Below are 12,500 nucleotides of genomic sequence, written 5' to 3'. Positions count from 1 at the left end.
CAGCCTATGGCCGCTTCTTTATGGTACCAGTTGTTGTTTTATTGAATTTGCCTCATTAATAGGCTCCCGATTTGACTTTGATCGTTATGGGCTAGTACCAAGATCAAGTCCTAGACAGGCGGACCTTATTTTAACAGCAGGTACAGTAACAATGAAAATGGCTCCTTCTTTAGTGAGATTATATGAACAAATGCCTGAACCAAAGTATGTTATTGCTATGGGAGCGTGTACAATTACAGGGGGGATGTTCAGTACCGATTCTTATAGTACTGTTCGAGGGGTTGATAAGCTAATTCCTGTAGATGTCTATTTGCCGGGTTGTCCACCTAAACCAGAGGCTGTTATAGACGCTATAACAAAGCTTCGTAAGAAAATAGCTAGAGAAATCTATAAGGATCGAATTAGACCTCAACGGGGTAATCGGTGTTTTACTACCAATCACAAGTTTTTTGTTGTACGCAGTACACAGACTGGAAATTATGATCAAGAATTACTCTATCCACCATCATCTACTTCAGAGATCTCTACTGAAACATTTTTTAAATACAAAAGCCCAGTATCTTCCCACGAATTAGTGAATTAGGGAGGATTTGAGAGAATAAGAAAAAAATCTTCATAAATTAGAACTCATGGTAAATGTGAAATACTTAAATTTATATAAAAAAGGTGTGGGGGAAATAAAAAAGATGCAGGGCACTTTGTCCGTTTGGCTAGCCAAACGCGGGCTGGTTCATAGATCGTTGGGCTTCGATTACCAAGGAATAGAGACTTTACAAATAAAGCCCGAAGATTGGCATTCTATTGCTGTAATTTTATATGTATATGGTTACAATTATTTACGTTCCCAATGTGCCTATGATGTGGCACCAGGTGGCCTCTTAGCCAGTGTGTATCATCTTACGAGAATAGAATATGGTGTCAATCAAGCGGAAGAAGTTTGCATAAAAGTATTTACTCACAGGAGTAATCCCAGAATTCCATCTGTTTTCTGGGTTTGGAAAAGTACGGATTTTCAAGAACGGGAATCTTATGATATGTTAGGAATCACTTATGATAGCCATCCGCGGCTGAAACGGATCTTAATGCCCGAAAGTTGGATAGGGTGGCCTTTACGTAAGGATTATATTGCCCCCAATTTTTATGAAATACAAGATGCTTATTGAATGATAAAAAATTTGAATGATAAAAATGAGTCTTAGTTTCTACAACTACGGACCTTCGCGGAATATTTTGAATTCGAGTCGTTTTTAGATCAAACAAACAGAAGAATTAAGGTCTTATTCATATTATTATAGATAGCTTAATCTCCAATTTGAAAGATACTTTTTTCCTAAAAGCCGAGCCAATAGGATGAACTAAAAAAAAAAAAAGAGTTCTGCATTATGAACTTTGTATCGCGCACATAACTTAGTCAACTTTAGTCACATAACTGGGAATGAATAAATAAGATTGGAAAGCAATACAATAAATGGGGGGGTTAAAATTCTATTTCTATTGTATCTAATCTAATGAATCTTGGGGGTATTTCTGCCCTTCAACGATAGATACTATAGATAGATATAGATAGATAGATATAGATCTATCGTTGAAGGGCAGAAATACCCCCAAGATTCATTAGATTAGATACAATAGAAATAGAATTTTAACCCCCCCATTTATTGTATTGCTTTCCAATCTTATTTATTCATTCCCAGTTATGTGACTAAAGTTGACTAAGTTATGTGCGCGATACAAAGTTCATAATGCAGAACTCTTTTTTTTTTTTTAGTTCATCCTATTGGCTCGGCTTTTAGGAAAAAAGTATCTTTCAAATTGGAGATTAAGCTATCTATAATAATATGAATAAGACCTTAATTCTTCTGTTTGTTTGATCTAAAAACGACTCGAATTCAAAATATTCCGCGAAGGTCCGTAGTTGTAGAAACTAAGACTCATTTTTATCATTCAAATTTTTTATCATTCAATAAGCATCTTGTATTTCATAAAAATTGGGGGCAATATAATCCTTACGTAAAGGCCACCCTATCCAACTTTCGGGCATTAAGATCCGTTTCAGCCGCGGATGGCTATCATAAGTGATTCCTAACATATCATAAGATTCCCGTTCTTGAAAATCCGTACTTTTCCAAACCCAGAAAACAGATGGAATTCTGGGATTACTCCTGTGAGTAAATACTTTTATGCAAACTTCTTCCGCTTGATTGACACCATATTCTATTCTCGTAAGATGATACACACTGGCTAAGAGGCCACCTGGTGCCACATCATAGGCACATTGGGAACGTAAATAATTGTAACCATATACATATAAAATTACAGCAATAGAATGCCAATCTTCGGGCTTTATTTGTAAAGTCTCTATTCCTTGGTAATCGAAGCCCAACGATCTATGAACCAGCCCGCGTTTGGCTAGCCAAACGGACAAAGTGCCCTGCATCTTTTTTATTTCCCCCACACCTTTTTTATATAAATTTAAGTATTTCACATTTACCATGAGTTCTAATTTATGAAGATTTTTTTCTTATTCTCTCAAATCCTCCCTAATTCACTAATTCGTGGGAAGATACTGGGCTTTTGTATTTAAAAAATGTTTCAGTAGAGATCTCTGAAGTAGATGATGGTGGATAGAGTAATTCTTGATCATAATTTCCAGTCTGTGTACTGCGTACAACAAAAAACTTGTGATTGGTAGTAAAACACCGATTACCCCGTTGAGGTCTAATTCGATCCTTATAGATTTCTCTAGCTATTTTCTTACGAAGCTTTGTTATAGCGTCTATAACAGCCTCTGGTTTAGGTGGACAACCCGGCAAATAGACATCTACAGGAATTAGCTTATCAACCCCTCGAACAGTACTATAAGAATCGGTACTGAACATCCCCCCTGTAATTGTACACGCTCCCATAGCAATAACATACTTTGGTTCAGGCATTTGTTCATATAATCTCACTAAAGAAGGAGCCATTTTCATTGTTACTGTACCTGCTGTTAAAATAAGGTCCGCCTGTCTAGGACTTGATCTTGGTACTAGCCCATAACGATCAAAGTCAAATCGGGAGCCTATTAATGAGGCAAATTCAATAAAACAACAACTGGTACCATAAAGAAGCGGCCATAGGCTGGAAAGTCTTGACCAATTTGAAAGATCATTTAACGTAGTTGAAATAACTGAGTTTTTTGTTGTTCGATCAAGTACGGGAAACTTAATGGAATTCATAATTGTTTCAATGGTTTTTTTTTTACTTTTTTATAATTTTTTGGTATGCTAGAAATTTTGAGATTGCATTAAAACCTATGAAGATCTTTGACTTGGCTGGAACATGCATTCGGGAATATGTTCTGCATACATCATTTTAGCAAAAAAAAAAAAAAATTCTTCTGCATGGAAAACGTAATATCAAATTGTCTTAAAGAACTAGCTAAATGGAAACGAGGTTCCAAATTAAAGGTGATAATTCTAATCTTTACAACTTCTCTTAAGTGCTGCAGTATATTGAGATTCAATTTCTCGCGAGATTTTTCATTAGGCAAAACCTCTCGGTTTTGTAGTATAGACTTCAAGAAAAGTTGTTTTGAATTGTATGTTGTAATTTCGATTTGTCTTGTGTTCTTAAATTTAGCGTGTCCCTTTCTTCAAGAAATTTTGCTATGAGATATTTACGTTTTTGTATCTGTGACTTTTATTAGCATTTTATTTAGGTTCTAGTGTATTGTTATCACGAAATTCTCAATAATCTTACTTAGGATGCCAAAAAGGAATCCAAAATCTGTCCTTAAAAGGAACTTTCAAATATAAATATAAAACCAAAAATATTAAATGAAAGTCAAAAACATTTACGAATTCTAAATAATATTGTTATAAAATATTTATGTCATTTCAAATTATTAGTGGATTACTTAAAAATAAAGTGTCTTTTTGAGTATTTTAAATGAGAAATTCTCATATATGGTGAAAAGCTCTTATAATATGTGTATATTTAAGTTTGTTGATTTTTGTCTAAAAAAATAAAATCAAATAAGTGAAGTTTATCATATTAATATTTTTTTTAAATACACGAAATAACACGCACAGACACGTCGTACCTAAACTCTAGCACAAACGAAAATATAAGACATCGGCTTGTCGAGAGAAAAAAGACAAACTTTATTGTCTTCTCTAACCTCTCAGCTTCTGCTGGATCTCTCCAGCAGACGATCTTCTTCGGAGAGATTCGTACTGGTAAAGTGGTCTCTCTTCATTTCTGTTTCGGGTCTCTGATTTCGATTTCACCCTTTGTGTTTTGAGGTTTTTCGAGCAAACAGGTTTTTGTATTTGATTTTCTAATTTTTTTATATTTATGGTTCTATGGTAAGAACAGAGCTCAAGTATCTGTTTGATTCTCGACCGCTTAATGATTTGATTGGCATGGTAATATTTGCATGTGAGTTTTAATTACCTAGTGTTGAATGGAAGTGAGCTTATCTATGTGGATGGTTGTGTAAATATTATATGAAAGTTGTCAGCTTTTATGCTGATATGAAAGACTTATTTCTAATACTTCATTTCTAGAAAGGATGGTAATGAAATCAATCATTAGTTTCTGAAGTCTGGAAGCGCATAGCTATTTTTCTCTCAGACCGAACTCCCGATATTGTTTCTGAAGTCTGGTTTGTCTAACCCACGGTTCTCCATCTACCCGGTTTATTTCCTTTTTCGGTTACTCAAGTGGTCCCCCATCTACTGACCTCATCCAACCACCTTGTTTTCTCCCCTCTTTTGGTAAAATTTCAAAACAAAAAACAGCCGTCGTCTCGCTTGGTGTTTCCTTGCCGGGTTCAGCCCCCGACGCCGTCGGAGGGCCCGCCGCCTCTCTCTCTCCTTGAAGCCCCTCAGTTATCTAGCTCCACCTCGCTCCTAACGGAATGTTTCTCGATGGTTTTGAAAACTCGAGATTGTTTCACTTGAAGAAAGTTATGGCGTTCAGCAACTAGGAACCCCTCTTAGTGTTATCTTACCTCCGCCTGAGGTCGATCGGAATCCACAACATAAGTTACTGTCTTAGCTCCACGCTACTTCTAGCAGTTTTCAAACAGTTGACGGCTCTCTGCTCCCAGTGAGAATTCTTATCTGCCACCTAACTCAACCAGACAACATACTAATCGCTCCATTGAATCCGTACTCCACAAAATGAGTAACCGCTACACTAAAGAAGAAAAGAAGAAATGGATGGTAGCCCCAAGCGCCTCCAAAAAGAAACCCCCAGTGCAGATCCCTGCATCTGACACGACCTAGCTAATCGAAGAGAACAGATTTACCCTTATTGGGAGAATTACGAATCCAACAGCTCAGAACACAAAAGCCCTAGTGGACTTTTTCCTACAGCATTGGAATGTCACAGGCCACTTCACCGGAAGGGATCTAGGTCCCCATCTCTTCCAGTTTCGTTTTGAAAACGAAAGGGACCTTCTCACCATTCTCAATAAGGCCCCTTTCCACTTTAAACGATGGATGCTCCTCATACAAAGCTGGGAACCAGTGGTCTCAGAGAGCTTCCCTGCCTACATACCCTTCTGGATCCAAATACACGGAGTGCCCCTCCATTACTGGTATGATGAAGCTATAAGAGCTATTGGCAAAGAACTGGGAGTTGTCGAAGACTGTATACCAACACAAGCTCGAGTCAGAGTACTCATAAATGGTCTCAAACCACTATAGATGGTGCGCGACATACTGCTACCCTCAGGTGATACCAAGCAAGTGGAGTTTGCCTATGAAAAGCTAGAAAAGCATTGCTTCAGATGCTTCTCTCTGTCTCACGAGAAGGATGACTGCCCTCTAATGGGAAACGATAGAGGAAAAAGCCCAAAGCGCCTTGGTATATCACAAAACAACACAATGGCACGTCTTGACGAACGGCGCAGGAAGTATGAGGAGAGAAGAAAAGAGAAAACACCTCAAGCACCTAGGGAGCAAAACTATAGATCCTCCTCCCCCTTGTATGCAAAAAGATATGACTACCCGTATCACAGAGAAGACTCAAGACCTCCCTCAAGACAACACCAAAGCTATGCTCCGGTCACCAGTGAATACCGTAGAGGTAGAGAAGATAACAACACTCAAGGAAGACATTACTCTCGTAACCCCATCAGCTCAGCTAGAGCAGGAAGTAGAGGAATATTGCAGGCCTCAGATCATCCCTCACGGGAAGTTGAAACACGTCGAGAGGTCATCAAAAACCCAGTAGCGAGAAAAGATAACATGAGAACACCTAGCCATGACTCGGGCTCCAAATCAATCCAATCTCCAGCCCTCCCAACTGCTCTCCTTAACAGCACAGACCTGAGAAGATCTCTGAGTCATCGAGAGGAAGCAGAGAAAACTAACGCTCCCCTATATACTCCCACATCGGCTGATAGAAGACCTGTTAGGGATCGTCTATCATTGCCCTCTAATGGGAAAGAATTGCTTGCTCCTCAAGGCATCTCTACTGGTTCGAGTCGACAACAGGACATAGAGATTCAGTACCTGGAAGAGAACCTGAACCCTCTACTCTTTGGAAATGATTCTATGCCCTCAGGATCTCGACCCCCAGGAACTACTGCTTCACCAACAGGAGCTACATCACCAATACGCACTCTCAGTGAAGATAGGAGACATGTCTCTCTCCGGCTAGGGCCTCTCCCGACATCGACCCCCTCCCCAATCCAAGCTCGATTATCTGACGGACCTAGGATCATAACAAGGAGTGTGGGAAAGACTAAGGCAGCACCGAATGCTCAGAAGAAAAGAAACACCAATAGTCCTGCACAGGGAGTCAGCCTCAAGAAAAGAAGAGTCACAAAAACTCAAAGCTCCCCTAAGCGGAGGGCACAAGCACCTGCAAAGACAACACAAACATAACAACCAGGAGCGCCGAAAACCACCATCATACCAGCAATCAAGAAGAAAGGGAAGGATTTTCGATCAAATCCAAGCACTCTTCCTTAGCGCTACTCAGCTAGAACTGCCAAGGTATCGGGGGCACCTTGACAGGCCATCGTATACGGGAATTCAAAAAACGAATTTCCCCAGAGATCATCTTCCTAATGGAAACGAAGAGTCAAGACGAATTGGTGCTCCGACATTTCCAACAGACGGAATATGTATACCACTTCACAGTCCCTCCCAACGGAACTAGCGGAGGCCTCTCACTATCTTGGAAACAAGAAGCTCAGGTGGATATCCTCTCTTCCTCTCCCAACATTATTGATACTTGTATTACATTGCATCGAAAATCTATGTTTGTCTCGTTCATCTACGGCCCACCACGAGGAGAAGATAGACTAGACTTCTGGAACAAGCTGACAGAAGTTGGATTAGGAAGAGATGAGGAAGCCTGGCTGATAGTAGGCGACTTTAATGACCTTCTGGATAACTCCGAGAAGCTAGGCGGGCCACTTAGATGGGAAGGCTCTTTTCTAGCCTTCCAAAGTTTTGTATCACAAATGGGGATGTGGGACATGTAACATTCCGGTAACTCCTTATCATGGAGAGGAAACCGTTATAGCCACTTTATACAGTCACGCTTGGATAGAGCCATGATCAACTGTAAGTGGGCTGAAAATTTTCCCTCGGGTTGCTGTGCTGCGAATACTTGAGATTCGAAGGATCAGATCACCGACCGATCTTGGTGCATCTCAATCAAATAAAGAGAAGTAAAGGTGGCCTCTTCCGTTTCCATAGAAGACTCAAGGATAAACCAGAAGTTAAGGAATTAGTCGAGGAACATTGGACTTCACTGTCATATGAATCGGTTCTCTCAAAAATTTGCAGAATTAGAAGGAAAATTATGAAGTGGACGAGGTTGCAAAACTTGAACTGCAAAGAGATAATCATGGAAACTCAAGCCAAGCTAGAAGAAGCTCTCTCCAAAGCTTCTCCGGAACCACTAGAGATAGCAACTCTATCGGCAAAACTTGAGAGTGCTTATATCGAGGAGGAAAACTTTTGGAAGCAAAGGAGTCGAATCCAATGGCTTCACAGTGGGGATCGCAATACCGGTTTCTTCCATGCTGTTACAAGGGAAAGACTAACAATCAACAAGTTTTCTGTTATAGAGAACTCGAATGGAGATGCAGTGTATGAAGAAGAACAGATAGTACGTACGATTGAGGACTACTATAAGGACCTGTTCTCATCGCAGCAAACAAACTCCCTCCAAATTGTAGATGAGGTCCTCTCTCCCCTCATCACTTCGGAGATGAATGATGCCTTGATTAGGATTCCGGATAAGCAAGAGATCACGCAAGCAGTCTTCTCCATCCACCCAGATAAGGCTCCAGGACCAGACGGGTTCTCTGCTAGTTTTTACCAAAGCTTTTGGGATATAATAGGAGACGATGTGGCGGAAGAGATCAGGAACTTCTTCACATCCAATACTCTCAATGCACGTTTCAATGAGACCCACGTCAGGATGATTCCAAAGATGAGAGGAGCTAAAGGAGTTGCTGATTACAGGCCAATTGCTCTTTGTAGTACCCACTGCAAGATCATTGCCAAAGTACTCACCAGCCGGCTCCAACCTATTCTCCAATCCATCATCTCGAAGAATCAATCCGCCTTCGTGAAAGGACGAGCAATCTCGGACAATGTCCTTATCACCCATTAAGTACTCCATTATCTCCAAACCTCGGGAGCGAAGGTACGATGCTCTATGGCTGTTAAAACGGACATAAGCAAAGCCTACGATAGGATCGAATGGAACTTCTTGGAAGCAGTTCTTGTAAAACTTGACTTCCACCCCAAGTGGAACTTATGGATCATGGAATGTATCCGTTCAGTTTCCTATTCTTTCCTGGTTAATGGAGCAGCTCAAGGCAAAGTGGTACCCTCAAGAGGAATCAGACAGGGAGATCCGCTGTCTCCCTACCTCTTTATACTCCGTACTGAAGTCCTTTCGAGCCTGTGTTCCAAGTCGCTGCAAGACGGTAAGATGGCAGGAATAAAAGTCGCAAGAGGATGTCCGCCTATAAACCATCCACTCTTCGCCGACGACACAATGTTTTTCACAAAAACAAATGTGGCTAGCTGTGAAGCTTTGAAGAGGATACTCTTGCTGTATGAAAGTGCATCGGGACAATGCATAAACCTCGGAATGTCGGCCATCACTTTCTCAGAAAAAACACCCCGAGAGGTCAAAACGCGAGTTAAGGAATTCTTCAATATCCAGATGAAGGTGGCATGGGAAAATATCTTGGTCTACCGGAGCACTTTGGAAGGAAAAAACGAGACATCTTTGCTAGCCTCATTCATAGGATCCGCCAAAGATCAATCAGCTGGTCCACGAGATACTTGTCCAGCGCCGGAAAACAAATCCTTCTCCAAGCAGTCCTTGCAGCCCTACCATCTTACACCATGTCATGATTTAAACTGCCCCTTTCTCTATGCAAACAAATCCAAAGCATCCTGACTCATTTCTGGTGGGATGCAAAACCGGCGGTCCGCAAATTATGTTGGGTGTCTTGGAAGAAGCTCACTAGACCAAAGACGGTTGGAGGGTTGGGATTTAGAGAAATAGAGCAATTTAATAATGTTCTTCTCGCAAAGCTGGTGTGGAGAATTCTCGGAAAATATTGTTCGAAGGCCAATTTTCTTGAAGTCTCGGCCCCTACCTCTGCTTCTCATGGATGGAGAAGTGTTCTGGCAGGTAGGGAGGTCCTACGCTTGGGGCTAGGATGGATAGTTGGTAATGGAAGAGACATCAATGTCTGGTCAGAGCCGTGGATGAGTCTTGAAAGGCTAACAACTCCCATGGGACCACCAACTAGAGAGAACTTGAAGCTTTGTGTGGCTGACCTTCTTATACCACACACTTCAAACTGGAATCTCCAAGCTATTAGAGAACACCTGCCTCAGTATGAGGACTCTATTAAGGCAATCATTCCTAGTGAATGTAACATCAGTGATGAGTTGATTTGGCTGAATGATAAATCTGGAACCTATACTACAAAGTCAGGGTATGCACTTACCAAGATCAACTCAGATGCCGATCCAGAGGATCACTTCGACTGGAAAAAGAGGATATGGATGGTCAACACCTCGCCGAAGCTGAGACGTTTACTCTGGAAAGCAAATGCCGGTGCTCTCCCAGTTGGAGCGGCCTTACAACATAGAGGAATAGAAGTTGATGCTCGATGTAGACGCTGCGGAGCCTTGGAAACAGAGATTCATGTCCTTCTTCAGTGCCCTTATGCAATTCAAGTATGGAATCAACTCCCCTGTCTCAACACGCCACTGCAACACCTGCAGGCCCCAACCTCCATCTTGGATCTCTTTGATTGTTGTTCTTGAATGATAACCCTCCTGATGTGCCCCAGTCCTTGGACCAGACCGATCAAAACGTTCCAGACGTCCCAGCTGAGGTTCATCCTACCGATCAGATCAGAGAGATCGACCGGGCCGTCTATCGGCTCGACCCGCGAACGTCCGGATTGGAGCTTCGTCCAGATCCTCGACCAGATGCTCAAACTGACCGAACTGAAGCCCGTCTCTCCCGGCCAACTCAGCAAGCCAAGACTGATAGCCAAGCCAGACTTGAGAAGGATCATGCCAGAATTGAGAAGGATCATGCCAGACTTGAGAAAGATCATGCCAGACTTAAGAAAGATCATGCCAGACTTGACTTGGATCATGAGGTTTCACAAAATGATCGAGACTTCTCTCTTTTGGCTCGATTGGCTCATACTGCACGTACCGGCGACCGTACTGATGGACTCATCGACCCTTTTGATCAGTTCATGCACTTTGATCAGCCAAATCTCACTAAGGCAAGGATCCTTCACCTATCTGAAGACATAGGACACACTTGGTCCAGTATGGTTCAAGATCTGTACATGGTGGTTCATACGGACAGTCCCACATCCGTCGTTCTCCTTACCGCGGTTCATGCTTCAGGATACAACGAATCTGGACAGAAGCCGAACAGTCACCTTGTCTAGTCTTATCTCTTTATTTTCGTATTAAAGACTAGATCTAGATCTAGATCTAGTTCTCTATTTAATTCCTAGATCTACAAAACTCTATAAGTATGAAACTCTTTCATTTTAATAAATGAGAAATCGATTTTGTCTAAAGTTTGAGTTAAACTCTTTGTTCTTCGTTTAAGAACTTGTTTTGTTTCTTGGTGAGTCATATCCAAGTAAATACTTCCTCAAATCGTTGGTCTTGTGAGTCATATCAAGCAACGACAAGAGATTCTTCATTTGGTGGACTTGTGAGTCATATCAAGCACCATCTGAAGTCGGGAATATCGAAGGCCATTCCGCAACCTTCGTGCGACCCTTCAATCCATCCAGTTCTCCATCTGGAGTTCATATCCAAATCTGATCCATTCTCACTCTTAGGGTCCTTCAAGTAGTATCAGAGCCGCTCGTTTGGTATCTTCTAAATCATTCATCTTTCTCATCTTCCATTTCTAAATCATAAACACTTCTTCTTCTATCTATCTTGAATCCGGGCCCCTCATTACAATCCTCAATCTATCAAAAAAAAGAAAAAAGAAAGATCTATCAAAAAAAAAAGAAAAAAATATATATATTCGAAAGGTTTTTCATTTGGGGATTGGTGGTGGAAGAGAAAGCCTGCTGGTGTTGGGGTCGAAAATGGTTACGACGAAGTTAACGTCCAAATCTCCGAAGAAGAAAAATTCTTCGACAAATACTTTTTCGAAATAGATTCTTCTTTACGAAAAGCTTTGCGGAAGAAACGCGAATCATCGGACAAGAGCTCGAGAAGGATCGTTACGCAGGGACCAAACACGTGCTCCGCTCGGTCGCTACGTAGCGATCGAGTTTGAGCCAAAGCTCAGTCGCTACGTAGCGACCAAACGTCCATTTCGCTCGGTCGCTACGTAGCGACCGAGCTCGAACCAAAGTTCGGTTGCTACGTAGCGACCGAGCTCTTCCGAAACGTCGATACGACGTCAGTCCATGCATTCTCGTCTACCCTTCGATGCTATCTCCCGAATACCGTAGCAAACCCATCTCACATTCCCCGCCATTTCTAAGTTATCAATCAAACTTTACCGTTAAAACCGCGGAAAGTTCATTCTTTATCGGAAGAAGCCGTAATAAACACTTCGAGTCGGAAGACGACCCAAAGGGACCTAAGACATGACTCGAGGCCCGACTTACGTTTTCTTAACCAACAGCCCGTAAACCGCATGTCGGTTTACGCTTAGTTCGCAAGGGAAGATAAATGTCAAGGTTCCGCGGATAAATACGAAAATTGGAAGATAACTATGAAGATCGGATAAAATGGAATATCTCCATTTTTATGCTATGGAGGCTTAAGGGCAGAAGAGGAAAAGCGTAAACCGACCTTGGAGCCAGTATATAAGGGGTCCTAGGCGAGAGGCATGGGAGGAACTTTTTCAGAGCAAACTTAGCACTTAGAGCAATTAGGCATATTTCCATTTTTGTTATTCGAGCTGCGACTCAACTAGGTTATTGCCGTCTTAGGGTTTAGAACTAGGAATCTCGC

Source organism: Brassica oleracea, unplaced genomic scaffold (genome assembly GCF_000695525.1).
Source record: "Brassica oleracea var. oleracea cultivar TO1000 unplaced genomic scaffold, BOL UnpScaffold01256, whole genome shotgun sequence".
Classification (NCBI taxonomy): domain Eukaryota; kingdom Viridiplantae; phylum Streptophyta; class Magnoliopsida; order Brassicales; family Brassicaceae; genus Brassica; species Brassica oleracea.
The sequence above is the reverse complement of the archived record's forward strand: the minus strand, read 5'-3'. Positions refer to the sequence as shown.